The following is a 16,057-nucleotide window of genomic DNA, read 5'->3' on the forward strand; positions in this document are numbered from 1 at the left end:
TCAATGACTGGTTTATATAATTACTTTTGTGTAGATATTATTATTCTCACATTGAGGCATTATGAGCAACTTAGGAAAGAGAACAAAAATGGGTGAAGAGAGTCACTTGTAAGTGATGTTAGTGTCATAAAGTCTTGACACAAACACATCCTTCTGCACTAAAGATGGTAGTTGCTTCTCCCTGTGGATTACTTTGCAGGTGTTATTTTTATTGAGTGGTGACTACTTGAGAACACTTTTTTGAATGATGGCTTTCTTAACGATGCCATTTCATGCTGTTCTCCATCAACTCTCACCTTCTGCTCTCCTCCCTATTGTGACAGTGTTTCAGCAAAATGACCGGGGGGCATAAATCTTTATCTGTGGATTAAAACATGGGTGCCATGCGACTGTGCCTCCTTGTGCAAAGCTGCAGTGTCTTGGCAGAGGATTTTAGTAGTCAGTGATGATCCCATAGTGGAGCTGAATGTAAATTCAAAGAATTCATAGACCATACATATTTCATACATGGTGTGGTGTATATTAACATTTTAATCTATTGGCATATAAACAGAAATGCTTTTATACATTATTTCTATATTAAATATAATTTTACATGTAATGCATAAATTATTCATATCATTAAATGCAGTTACACCTGATACTTCAAAAGTGTTGAAGTTTTGGAAAGCAGCTAGTATAATTTGAGCCATACAATAATAGAATTATTATAATTTTCCAGCAATTTTGGTATGGATAGAGTTCTGTTTAAGGAAGATCAATTTGTATTTCTGTTTAAACACAGAACATTTGTAGTGCAATGGATATTTTAAAACAAACAAAAAAAAAATTCATGTTGACATAATTCACTTAGGCTTATCTATCTATCTATCTATCTATCTATAGATCTGATGACCGAATTAGAATTTACAAAATGGTTTACTTAAAAAAAAAAAAGAGAATTTATCGTTCTCTTTCTCTCCCTCTGCCTCTGTCTTTCTCCATAAATACACACAGAGACCATGCTTGCATTTGACACGTTCGACAGGAAGAATATACATAGTTTACTGACGCAGTTTAATGAACTTGCTCACTGTGAGTGACATGATGTCACTTTATAGGCCCACAATACCTCAGGCAAAAGTGGTGGGATGAACTTTCAACGTTCCTTTTAAATAATTTCCCTGATTTTTAAATGGTCTAATCCATTCGTTTGTGAGCATTAAAAGCATAAAAATTGGCAGAGGCGACTGTCTGGAACTGGGTCAAATCATGTCTTTCATCGCCATACCAAACTATTTTCTTTTCTCTGAAGGAAAAGAATAATTAACATGCTTAATAAAATATCTTAACAAAAGAAGGAGCACCTTGCCAACATCAAAGAGATCAGTTTTTGAATATCCTTTAATCCCTTTGACACATTTTCTTGCACAGATTTATTTATTTATTTTTTGTTTTAAGTGTCTTGGCCGCTGCACCTTTAACCCTTCCATCACGGTCCTTCGAACTTCCAGAATTTGTCAGTAATTTATTCCATCTTCTTTTCTGTGGCACCGTGAAAACTACACAAATGGCACACAAATATACACCCACCTGCTGCCCTCTTTCCTTCACACATTGCCATCATTGTGAAGATTTCACTTTGACAGTCATTAATAAAATAAATATCTGCATCAAGTGAGCAAACCATTCGGGAACAACCACGCACACATATACCCACAATGACAATGACAAATCTCAGACTAAGTTAAACCCAGGAATATATCTTAGTCATTCTGCCTTTATTATAATGAGCAACACTATTTCTATGGGCAATGCCATTTGTTGCAAAGTAACAAATATGGCCATTAAAATGGTTTCTTTTTCTATCAAGAGTTACCGAGACATATTCATTCAGATACAGCCTCCAAACTTTGAAACTATTACATTATTCATATGTGAACTATTCCCTTGAAATCGATGCTTGTTAGCTAAAATACAATTCAAATATGGCATAGAATTTATGTATTAATGCAGAAAATGCGGCGCAAAGCAAAAGTATAAACATATTGCAAATACTATTCATCATTAAAAAAAGAATCTCAGGCTCATAAGATAAAAATATTTACTATTAGTTACACAAATAGTAACATGCTAATTGATCAAATATGATCTGAAAAATATGGAAGTGATAATAAAACATGAAAATGTGGACAGGGTGGAAAATATTATTATAATTTCTTTGCACAGTATAACGTTGCAGTATGAAGTTTGTATTTCCAGCTTGACGATAGATATATGGTTTTTATTTTTACTGTTGCACAGGGGGAAAAATTACATTACATTCACATTTATTCACTTAGCAGACGCTTTTGTCCAAAGCGACTTACAACGGATACTATGTAGTGTTACTAGCCCACACCTTATTCACCAAGGTGACTACACTGCTAGATACACTACTTACAATGGGTCACTCATCCATTCATCAGTGGAACACACTCACACACACTAAGGGGGAACCTGAACAACATGTCTTTGGACTGTGGGAGGAAACCAGAGCACCCAAAGGAAACCCATGCAGGTACGGGGAGACCATGCAAACTCCGCACAGACTGAGCAGGGATCAAACCTACATTCTCTCGCACCAGGCGCTGTGAGACAGCAGCGGCACTCGCTGCGCCACCACTGTGCCACATTAACACAGTATCTAAGACCATTCAAAAATCCACGAGTAATGTCAGTGAAAAGGGAAAACTTGCAATGACTTGAATCCCTTCATTTTTTCTAAGGGGCAGACATTTGCATATGCATCACACTCCCTACCTGTGTCCAGGTGTCCTGGCATGGCTAACTCCCTCCCCGTACACTGGCAGAAGGCTGTGGGATACTAAAATTTCCGGTTGATCAGTTTCTCTGGCTGAGCCTGTGCTTTCACGCCTCCTTTAATCTGTTCCTTCGCAGCTGGCACTTCCGCCCCGCACTACTGCTGCTCTCATCTGGCAGTCTGCTGCGTGGCTGGTGTGTTCTAACTCAGTGGCTTTTTATTGTGCTTCGTGTGTCTGTCTTTCTCAGTGTTCATCACAATTTATGCTATGACAGTGCTGCACTAATTCATGTTAAAATGTAGTGACTTTTTTAAAATTTATTCAATTATTATTATAAACTATAGGCAGCAGAGTAGCGTGCTGATTAGAGCTGCCCCCCATTAGACCTGAAGGACCCAGGCTTGAATCCTACCTTCTGTAGTAGTATGCTTCATAAAGCTACTTACCCTAAAAGTACCACTAAAAATCAGCTAACTCAAAATAATTTCAGATTGTAATTTACTTTTGAGAAAGTTTCAGCTAATTGAATTTCTCTATTATTTTATTTATGATGATGATTTTTTTTTTTCTTGATTTTATTTTTACATTTTCAGAAAACTGAAGTTTTGATGTCTGGAGTCCCCTATAGAAACAGCGTCACCATCCTCTAGGTGTCTGTACTTGTACCTATGGCAGCAAACATTGTCCTTTCATTAAGCCCCAGGGGAACTGTGTACCTTCCGTTCTTCTACTGCAGATAGTTGGTGAGGAGGCCTCAGAAGGACCACACACTACAGACCCAAGAGCAGAGCTGATGAAGCACTGAGGGGATCAGGGAAGGACACAATAACTAGAGACCAGTCAGGAATATCAAAGTCAGAGAAAGGCAAAGGACATTATGAACTAATGATCTTTCCTAGATATATATTGTGACCAGAAAGCAAAAGATTTGACAGAAGCCCAAGAACAGGTAAGAGATTTTGGAGCAGGAAATACTCAGATTGCAATAAGGAAAAGCTTCAGTATTCAACAACAACAACAAAAAAGGATTTAAGTCTAAGCAGTGAGTGGTACTCACTGCTGATTTAAATCAACTTTTTGGAATCTAACAACACATACTACTCACTTCATGGTTCATGCTAAGTCACAGATGATGTTCAGGTTGAGGTGTGGCTCCAAATACTGACAACGGTTCTTCATAACAGCCTAAGCACAGTATACGTTAACCACTTGGAGCTTTGTCCGGTGGAATTGCATATGTGACGTTATTGGTCCTCTAGTCCAAAGCTATCCACAGTTTCAACACACTCCATCCAAGACCACAAGAAAATATTTACTAAACAGACAATAGGTTTTAAATAAACCAAAAAATTAATGAATAAATGAATGAATGAAACAACCAACATTTACATCTGCGTGTCCCGAGCAGGGTTGCAGCGAGCTGGAGCCTACCTGGCAACACAGGGTGCAAGGCTGAAGGGGGAGGGGAGACACCCTGGATGGGATGCCGGGCCGCCACAGGGCATCCCAAACAGGGCTTAAACCCCAGACCTGGCACACAGCGGCCACTGGCCAAACCTCCCACGCCACCATGCCCACCCCAAATAAATAAATAGTAAAAAAAAAAAATAGAAATGTATCTCCTTTTTCATCTTCCTTTAAAGCAGAAGCAAACTTTTATTTATTCATACTACTGAATTGGAGCTTTTGTTAGCATTCTCAGAATTGGCTAATTGCTGCCAGATATTCGAGATCGTGCATGATGTTCAAGGGGGAAAAAAAAAAGATGATTCATTAACCCAGACATGGTGCCGATGTCAAACATACTGTACATACAGAGACAAAAAGGAAACAATACTGCACAACCCTTGACATAAAACAAGAAAATCAGGTTCAATAAAAGATGAAAAGCCAGGTAACAGCTGCAGGAGGTCCATAGAGGCTCAACAGGAGACCCTAGATGATCCCTGAAACTGGAAAGAGTCTCAGAACAGATGGGAAAATGTGTGACTTTCACACTGTAAAGACAATGTTTTGGATCATACTTTGTTTACTACATAAGTTTAGTTACTTTTGACAGGTTGGAAAGCTTGTTTTTCCCAAGTCGATGAATTGAGCCTTTTTTAATTAAGAATTCTCCATCATTCTCAAAGGCAGAGCAATGAGGTAGGTTTTAAATGCTTCCAATAAAGATATAATTGTTCAAAAACGGTTTCCTAATTCAACTAGGGTTTTAGCCGGAAAGTATCATGTATTCCATAACTTCTATTATTATAATTATTCTGGCAATAATATAAATATATAACTAATATAACTGATTTTCATTTTGAAGTGTCTGTCACTGATATTCCATTGTGGGTACTATTCAACACTAGTATATTTTAACACATTCAATATATTGAATGAATATATGTAGTTATAAGTTGGTGTAATGTTACATGGTGTCTTCGTATGTCACACCCGAACATAAGGACATTGTCCTTTTTGAATAAATATTTATTCCCTTATACTTATGGAAGCAAAATGTTTTTTTTTTTTTTTTGGTCCTGATTCCATTATGCATTATACTGTATTGACATGATGCAAGACATCATTTAATGGCTTTGATTACCGTATCTCACTCATATGCATTTTTTTATATCTTGTATTCTCCATTAGCAACAAAAACATTTTTATTAACATTCTTGATTAATTAAGAAACAAATTTTTATAATGTATTTCTGACCATATTTTACTCAGCTGACAGATTTAGGCTTTGAAGATTTTGTCATGATGTACTTGTTACCACAATGATTTTCGCTTTTACATTTCATTATATTTCACAATTCACTATAACAAACTCAAAGCTGACTGCAGCGTAAGTACTGTAGAATGCAACACATGCTGTGCTCACTAATTAACAACTGATGGATTCAAATAGAAATAATAAATTCAAAGGTACTGTTTTAGCGAACTGATTTAATTTTACCTGGAGGGAAAGAAATAGGTAATGACTTGGCTATGATATCCACTTTTTGTATCGTCTCTTCATCCTGCAGAAATATGTTGTCAGCCAAACTCATTTTGGCTGTAGTCTGTTCTATGCACTTGTCTTATTTGTCTCCTGGAAGTACTAAAGGGTGCTTCAAATTCAAACCAGATAAACTCTAGCATGAAGAGACCATTTTGCACCTGAACAATTTGTCTGAGAAATATTTAATTTAGTATTTATTTGATTGTCTGCTTGTTGGTTTGTTCATATCTAACAACTGAACAAACCAAAAAAACTGATATTATATTATTGTATAGGTTAAGGCAGAAACTGATAACTTCACCAGCAAAGTTGTCTGGGTTGAATACATTTTCATTTGAATATTTTCAGATTATCTTGAATGCATTCTTTGTCTTTATAAGCAATGCTTTGGAAATTTTCTACAGCATCCCTCTTCATCTGAAAAACGATTTGCTTGTCTTGATATATTTTTATCCTTCAATGGATTATCTTCAAAGAAATGACACTGCAGAGACCTCGAAATATCAACCCCTAGGATCCTGACCTCTAGAAATCATAGCCCCAGGAACCTGGGAACAGCACCTTTACATGCAGTGATAGAATAAAATATATTAGGATCACAACTTCAGAAAAGATACCTCCAAGATATTTATTTATTTATTTTAATCAGGTGCAACAGACAAGTAATTGTGACACAGAAATGTAACAGAAACAGAGGAACTTTGCAACAGGTAACTGTCTTACTACTCTTTAGCTATGTTTTTGCCGAAGACATGGCACAGCAAACTCTGCTTTAGAGATTAGTCGGCATGTTTTAAACAGAAGGAGTTTAGAATTCAAACCTACCGACTGACACAACATTTACATAATCTGTTTTTATTATCATAATCATACCCACATCAGCCTCTGACGCTCACAGATGAAGAGAGCCAATCAGTATAATTCTACACGTAACAGAAATATGTATAATTAATTTTAAGAATGTTATTACTACAGAGGAAGTTGAAGAGATATGAAACCATGCAGCTTCGAAAGAAAAAAAAAATGCCTATGAGTGAGATACCATCATCAAAGTCATTAAATAATATACCCTCTGTAAAGTTACTTCAGTAAGCCCAATGCATAATTTGTAAGAGACCATGCACTATGAATATTGCAGAGAATCAAATTATTTAAAAATGATGACACAGCCATCCAATACGTCAGTTTGGAAATGTTCTTGAGTTACAGCGAAACCTTTAGCCAGATATTGGATAACACACTGAGTTTACAAATCTATATTTTTGCAGTCTCCCACCTGCTAAACTTGAAACATGATAGCAAAAAAATCAAGTTTATAACCATTCAAATTTATCTCCTGCTGTTTGGTGAGTTCCTGGCACTGATTCGAGACGTCTATGATCTTTGTGAATGGATTGTGTGTGTGGGTATGCATGTACATATGTGTTCTGCAATATCATTTTTCTTTTTTAATTTTTTTTGGACTTATGATCCTCTCATGATGGGCTCCTGCTGACAAGGCCCTGGATGAGATTAAGAGGTTCCACAGTGGTAAAATAGATTAACGATGAAAATGATTCATAATGCTTGGGTGAGGTGGTAATAGCTACTCTCAGTGGAATGGAGTCCCTGAGAACAGTGACTCAGGTTTAAGTACTATTTCGCCAAATGGCGTTTTAAAAACTATAATGCATTGTGTTTTGAGACTAAAACACTGCACTACTTTAAAGATTAATTATAATTTGCTCACTAACATTCCCACCTCTACAGTGATCTGTTCCTACCTCTCTGATAAAACAAAATTAAAATATAATCTAAAATATCGGAGACATTTGTATGTGCACATGGTTAAAATGTTGGGAAAGGTGTGTCCTTTTTTCTACACGCTTTATTACGTTATTATTCTAGGTAATCAGACTAAATTTGATTTTTTTTTTTTTTTAAACTCTAATAAAGCATGTAGGTGATGGCCTTGAAGATTTATGTGGTGACTAAGATACGGACTTAGCACACTTCAGAATAAGCTCAACATGCATCGCTGAAAGACAAGGAACATGGGCTTTGTAAAAGAGCTATAGCACTTTAGCTTTTCTCAAGGTGCTGAGAAACCCATCTACTACATCATCTGCAACCAGTGCTGGTCCAAGACAAGGGCTGGCACTCATACATGGGGTCCACTAAGACTATATACTAGATAGAACGGATTGAAACAAACTGAAACCAGTCAGACAATTACAGTATAATGATACCCAAACACAAAACATTGACTTATACACTAATATATTTATTAAACATTAACACAGGACTCTGAAAATATTGATCCATCCATCCATAGCTACTTGTCCAGTTCAGGGTCATGGAGACTGCAGCTTATCCCAAAGACAGAGTCCATAAGGCATGAACCTAGGAGTTGTAAGCCATCACCACTATTTATTGCACCGCTATGCTCACCCACTCTGGAAAAGAATGCCCTGAAAATCTTTTACAAGGTTAGAACAAGTACAGGTACTTGTGGCCTATGTTAATGACTTTGGCTTGAATCTCCAATATGTCACATCAATCATCTGTGGCAACGAGACCCCGGAAATACAATCTGGCCAGGGTTCTCCCTGCAGGGTAAGCCAGCAGCCCACCCTCTATCACAGTGACTCCCACAGTTGGCTAAATGTTGTATCCTGCTTGTTTTGTATTACAGAATATTCATCTGCGTGGTCAGTAAAAAATGCAGCCCAAGGCAGTTTGAAGTATGAAGTTACATAACACAACAATTTGGTTCATGCAACTCCAGGCAAACTATAAATGTTTCCAAATACAGAAGTTTTAAACTGACCCAAGCCAGTGGTATAAGATGAAATCACTTAAGTTATTTGGTATGGTACCCAATAAGGTATTACATAATTATCCCTCCAGAGCAACTTACAAGCATCGTAACACACAGAATCTCATCAGCTATACACAGCAGCTCTGGGGTTTCAGAGGCAAGAAGAAACTCTACAAACAGCAGAACTCACTCGGAAAAAAAAAATATTCTTGAGGATACCTTTGAGTGGAGCAGGAGGTGGGTGTTTATAGATACAGAAGAATGGATTATGAGTTTTTCTTTTCTTTTTTTTGTTGTTAAAAAAAAAGCCCTTAATCAGGAATCACAGTAAACTGTCTGACTCATTTAGACATTATTTTTAAATGTCAGACATTACAAATCTGAGTCACAGTAGTTCAAAACAAAACAATTGATCTATAACATGCAGAGTTTAAATCACAGGCATCAAATTCAGCTTCCAGTTGTCTTTGTCTACTGGTTTTTTTTTTTTAAGTATTTTCTCCTGGATTAATTTTTCAGGGAGTGCAGTGGTGGAGCTGGTTTGGCCAGGGCCTCCTCTGTGGAAGGCCTGGGGTTCAAGTCCTGTTTAGGGTGCCTTGTGGTAGAGTGGTGTCCTGGCTGAGGTCTGCCCTCTCCTTCTCCAGCCTTGTGCCCAGTATTTCCGGGTTAGGCTCTTTCTTGCCCTGACCCTGCTTGGGACAAGCAATTGTAAACATTAAGTGATTGATTTTTCAAATTTCAGTAGTTGATTTGGCTTATATCAAATACCCACCACACATTGTCCAAATACGCACTTGGTATGTACTTTGATGTTCACACTTTTCTCACATTTTGACTCTTCATAACACCTTTGTATGTGCCAGTCCTGCAAACAGTTTTTATAACTATTGCACAAACAAAAACATAAACGTCAATAAGCTTAAACTGCCCCTTGCTGCCACTAAAAGCCCCTTTGAACATCAAAACACATTTCATAGAAGTTGTGAAGGAACCCTGCTGCTTCTCATTGCTTAAAGTCTCATACTAAATATCCTGCCGCAGTTTAAATTATTATATTCATAAGTAATGCCTGAAATTAATACTGATATTTAGTTGTGTGTGTGTGTGTGTGTGTGTGTGTGTGTGTGTGTGTGTGTGCATGTGTGCATGAATGCGCAGTAACCTTTTACCTAACCCACTTTCCAGCAAGCTTTCTCTGTGTCCTACATGAAAACAGTAAAATATGCATCCACATTTTTCAAAAATTATTAAAATAAGCTTTTTTCAGTATTGATTTGCACACCTAAACTACTCTACATAGCATTTAAGACTAGAATTTTTTAACCCAAAATAATTAAATACAATCAAAATTAAATAATGAAAAATACAACCTGAATATATTGTCTGTGGTGGCGTGGTGGGTTCAGCCAGTACCTGCTGTGTGGCGGGTCTGGGGTTTGAGCTCTGCTTGGCGTACCTTTTGGTGGATTGGCATCCTGTCCTGGGTGTGGCCCCCCTCCTCTTGGCCTTGTTCCCTGTGTTGCCAGGTAAGATCTGGCTTGCTGCGACCCTGCTTGGGAAAAGTGGTTGTTGGCAATGGAATATATATATATGTACACACACACAGAGGATATATCACTATGCATTAATCAAGGTTAGTTGTTCCAAAGTTTTCGAGCCGTAAAAATATTAGCTGTGCCACTTATTTTGACTCTGTAATTTAGGACAAATTGAGCATGCCAGCTTCCTGGGATTATAAGGACCCGCAAGGCTCACAAGGTGTAATATGTTGTGACAGGCATGTTGCTGTGAACCCACTTAGTGCTTTGTAAGGACCAAAATTTAGCAGTCTGAAAATATTTAATGGGAGCCAATGGGGACAGAGAAATTCCGTTACGTAGTATAATTTTTGTTTTAGTTAAAGCCAATATAGTAGCAGTTTGGATCATCTAGGGTGAGGTCAGTGAACTACTTGGACTGCTTGACATAAGGATAGTACACACAAATACATACACACACACACACACACACACACACAATGTCTACAACCGCTTCTCCCGATCCTCTAGGATAGGAAAGCTCTAAAAAGTCAACATTAATTGACAACATTAATTTGTTTTCTAACATTTTTTTTTAATCATTGTAACTTGGCAGTACGTCAGAGATTTAAAACGATAGATCTATGTCTTAGCAACACAAGAAATAATCCCAATGACAACTGGAAAGACTGAAGTTTATTTTTTTAATATGTAAGTATTTTACATATCCACAGCACAGCGTGTAATTATACTCACTTGTACTCTAATGTATGACATTACAATTTTTATAAAATATATTGAATTAGTTCAATTACAAAAGCTATCAATCCATCCATCCCCCTTTTATTAATAACTGCTTATCCAGTGCAAAGTCATTGTGGCCTGGGGAGGAAAGCAGAACACACCCTGGACCAGACTTCAGTCTATTACAGGACAAACACACAATCATTCAGTCACGATGAGGAATTTAGAAATACCAATTTGCCTAAAACACGTAAGTGTGACCTTTGGGAAGAAAACTGGAGCACCCCCAGGAAACACATGAGAACGTGACCCGAACATTTAAACACTGCACAGAATGAACCACGTATAAACTCTTGTTTGAATGTACAGACCCAGAGTCTGCATCTCCGTGCTGCTCCTCAGGTACAAAATCTCTGTAATATATTTTTGGATGAAATCCAAAAGCAATACCTTCTGAAACACCTCATTTAACCTTTGAGAGTTCACAGGTAATATTATTAGTTTGTACAGCCAGAAAGCACCAACCACTGAAAAGGAAAAGAATTTGAAGATCTATACTTCTGAATTTTTCATGCAATCCAAGAAACTCCAGCAATGTGACATGTTGCTGTAATTATTATTTATTCATTTGGCAGCTGCTCTCATTCAGACTGTCTCACAGTTTTGTCTTTGATCAGAATTAGAAAAAAGTGGGAAAAGGGGACAAATCATGTTGCAGAATTCTGGATGATTTGGAGGGCATGAATATGGTTGCCTTGGAGACCTGCAGTGAAGGATTTGCCATAGTCTAGGTAGGCGAGCACTAAGGTTAGGACCAGCAGCTGTGTAGGGAGTAGCTGTGGCTGGTTGAGTCAGCAGGTAAGAGTCAGTTTTTTCTTTTTTTTTTTTTTAAGTTTTCAGTCAACATAAAAAAAAAAAAAAAAAGTTAGGAAAGCTGAGTTTTACTGTCAGGGACAGCTGAAGTGGCAAATGCATTTCGAAACCTCTCTGCCCTGTGTGTAAGACCTGCATGTCACAAGGGAATACAACCTAGTGCAACATATAGATAGATACATTTCATTTTACAGCTTAATTAAGGTTTTTACAGTTTTGCTGTCATAGCACTGCAAGGTATGTTACTAAAAATGGGTGACATCAAAACTGAGTTTACAGAACAGCAAATACCATCACAGTTCAATTAAAAAAATGGCTGTTAGAAATTTTGAAAGGTATCCATGCTAGATAGAGCATCATATTAGACACATACGTGCTGTAATCCGTGTTCGTATGAATGTCTTCAGGAGTATATCACTCAGGCCGGAGCAAAAATCTACACTTTGAAAACATGGTCTGTTGAAAAGGGGTAATTAAATGAAAAAAGGTCTGAAATCAATCTTTCCCTTTGCCGAGAGGTCCTCTGGGAAATTTCCTGAGCTCCTGTCCTCTCTGAAGTACTATGTAGGTGGAATAATGACTGAGGTCTATAGTGAAGCGCACATTCAGTCAGGCATGATGAATCAGGTTAACATATATTTAAGATGTGTCTTCTCTGAGGTTCACAATCCTTTGTGTGCTCCACGACTCCGGGTGTTCCACATCCCTCGGCCTCGTTTTGTTTTGAGCCTCAAGCTACCATAAACCCTCTACGTACTGAATAATTCAATATGGACAGACACTTTTGTTCCCAATGAAGTTTGTGATTTAGTCCATTGAGCGTAATCACAGAAAATCTGGGCTGTGCTGCAATTCAAGTTCAAGTGTGAAACCTGGACATCATGTGAATGTTACATGTGCTGGTGACTCAGTAAACTTGACACTTTTGCAAGAAATTCAGATGACATTTTGTAGACCTTTCGAGTAGATGAAAATGTTTACAGGAATGAATGTGATATACAGGAAAACATATGCTAAATATAAAAGCCAGACATGGAACTAGGAAGAAGTTCTTCAGGAAATGAAACCATAAAAATATGTACTTTTATATAGCTTACCTATGTGCAGTTAATTTTAAAGTTTGCATTAAGGGAAAAAAAAAAAAAAAGTGTTATGCAGGGACAAAACTGGACTAGCATAACAACTAAAAGCTTTGATTCATTATTTAAAAAAAAAGAAAAATCAATTTTTCTCTGGGGTTTGTTGTTTTATCGTAAGGCCAGTTATTAGGTAATAAATCATTTTTAATCTATGTTCTTGCACACTTTGAATTTTAAGGAATTTAATGTAATCATTCTGTGTGTGTATAATGCCCAGAAGCATAAACATCAAGCAAATTAAGTTGGGAATTTTGTTCATACTTGACAGCACACAACATGCAGATGTACAGTATGTATAACATGGCAGGATGCTGTCGTAACTGTAGGTATGAATCTTGCATGAATTCAAGGCCTTGTGGCCTGCTGGAGCTGACAGATCCATCCTGGACATTCTTCTTACGTTGTCCAAGTAGCAGAGCTGCACTGTCAGGTTTTCCCTCCGACACAACAAGGTGCAAGTTAAACCAGGTATAACAATGATCACCTTTATTCAGCAGCACTGTACACCGTAATATGTGCCACCGTCTAAGTGCCAACTCATACCCTGTTTGTATATGTATGCACAGACTTTACGCAACTCTGCTCAGGAGAGCCTGTTTAGACAATCTGGCAGTAATGCTCTTTATTACATCCCTCGGTAACAGCTTTTATTGGAGTGACTTTGTCGCCACTGAGTAGGTATGACGTAAATCACAGGGTGCACGGATACAGTTAACAGGCTTGACACGCTCAAGGAAGCCATTCGTCAGCCCCGTGGGCAAGCATCCTGAGGTACAGCTGGGGAGTCAGTAACATTGTGACTGCAATCTATCAAGTGCCATGGCTACTGCAGTTCGGCATCGGCAAGAGCAGCACTGTGCAACAACAAACAAAGTGCACTGATAATAAATACAGCACTGCTCCTCCGTCAAGACGTGGCCCCCCTGCTTCGTCATGTGGTGTGCTAAAAACTACCGACAGCACTGCTATATTTTTGTGCACTCACACGAACGCTACATGGATCACACACAACCCAGGGAATACTAAAAACCCTTGAAATAAAGCAGGATGATTCAATTGACTCCTCAGTGTTGACCCCCATCTTTCAAGATATACTTTATTTCCAAACTCTTGCAACTGCAAATGTTGAATATTTTAGATATTTACAATTACTTGTTCATACATTAAAAAAGAGAGGAAAAATTATAAATAATAAAATAAAAAGATACCCATTGCAGTGTTGATGGACAAAAGAAAGAAAAGCAGGGTAAAATGAGTTGGCTTCACTTAAGCTGGCTTTGCTACAGGTATCATAGATAACAATATTTCATATTTTCTCTTCCTTTCTCTTGCCAATTTTAAAAACACATTTAGTAAAAGCCCTTTTATTAAAAGTTATATCAAAATCAGTATAGCTCAAGATATCCATCATCAGAAGAATGTTGTAAGATCTCATGTGCAACCACAAAATGTTAACATTAAATGAGGGAGACTGTACTCAAAAAAGATGCAATATTTATCAGTACAGAACAAATCAAGCAGTAAAGTTTTTATTTTTTTTATGTTTTTCCTAAGAAAAGATTACATTTTTTACTTTCTCAAAAGTAGCAAAATAACTAAAGTGTCTACAAAAATGGCAGAAAGCTATTCAGACAGGAAAAAAAAAAAAAAAACCAATATGGTTGTAATTTGATGGAAAAAAAATCTTTAAAACAAATAAAGAAAAAAAAAAAAATTAATGTCGGCCATCGGTGTCCTGTACATTTTGACCTTCACTTTTTCTGGTGAAAAAAAAAAGTGTTGTCTCTCACATTACAACAGAGAACTGTTCTGACGAAAATAATTCTTACAGGTTTTGAAGCAAAGATGCAAGCACCCAACATGCAAAAAAAAAAAAAAAAACAAACATTTGAAACAGTCCAGTAATAGACACCGCCCCATTTCAGTTGTACTTATGAGAATGAGTCCGTTCCAGTGAGACAACCAAACACCTGAAAGTGACTGATTAGTTACAGGCTTTTTGAGTTTTTTCTGTGTTTTTTCGTGTTTTTTTTTTTTTTTTAAATTCAACACAGCTTTTTCAATTAGGAGACTGGTAAATGTGGAGATGTGGTACTTGTGTGTTCTGCTCTTAAAAAAAAAAAAAAAAAAAAAACAGCAAAGGCAGAGTCATTCTCTCCTTCATCTGCATCCACACACTCCTCCCTACACATATATTGTTGTTTATGTCAACACATCTGGACCTCGAACTGCTATAAAGAAGAGTTATTGCTCTGATGTCTTCTAGAGAATTATTATGCACAGATTATTATGCGCATATTTTGCAGTCATGAAGAATTTAATTTTGTGATACACTGTTTAACATCTTTGAAAGGGTGGGAGATAAGGGATTAGCTAGTGCTGCTTCTTAATACTGGAGGTAAATAACCAGACCAAGTGTAACGTGGACATATCAAACACAAAGGCACACCAACAAAGCATATATACAAACCAAAGACAGCTGACGATAAAATATATAGTCCATGTTTCAGAATATTGCCTTTCTTGTTGTATACAATTTTGACATACATATCTTGTTCACGTTGTTTAAGTTTTGGTACTTTGATTTCACATTGTAGCATGTTTTGACCTTAGGTATTACAAATACTTGAAGACTGGAAGGAATGTTAACATGAACACTCAGATGAAAACATTTTCCAAAACATAAACTGTCTGAACTGTCTGCAGCTATTTAAAGAGCTATAAAGTGCTCATTTTAAGGAAGTGCACACATACATACATAGTTCTCTGTGTGTATGGGTACAGATTTGGGGAATACCAGCTTCCAGAAACCTTTTTTGTGCCAGTAACTGAGGCAGTAACATGTGACAGGGCTGTTTTTGATCCAGTTTCTACAGAATACTTCCAAAACATTTAAACTTTTTTCTTCTAAATATTTGTCTTCAAAATAAAACCGCAACATGTTACAGTTGCAAATATATTTAGAACAACAGAAAAGTGCACAGTGGTCATCTGTACATTACTAGTCAGTTAAAACGTTAATAGACTACAGGTTCTACTGTGTCTTTAAATTTCATTAGCTGCCTCTTGAAATTTTAAATCTGTGGTAACACTTCAAATGGTGGGTGTAATGAATGTATAGGAACCTGATATTATTATAGTTATTGTTGATATAAATATATTTTGGTCAATATAGTGCAATATGTGCAAAAAAATTAAAATAAAAAACA

This window comes from Scleropages formosus, chromosome 12 (assembly GCF_900964775.1).
Source record: "Scleropages formosus chromosome 12, fSclFor1.1, whole genome shotgun sequence".
Classification (NCBI taxonomy): domain Eukaryota; kingdom Metazoa; phylum Chordata; class Actinopteri; order Osteoglossiformes; family Osteoglossidae; genus Scleropages; species Scleropages formosus.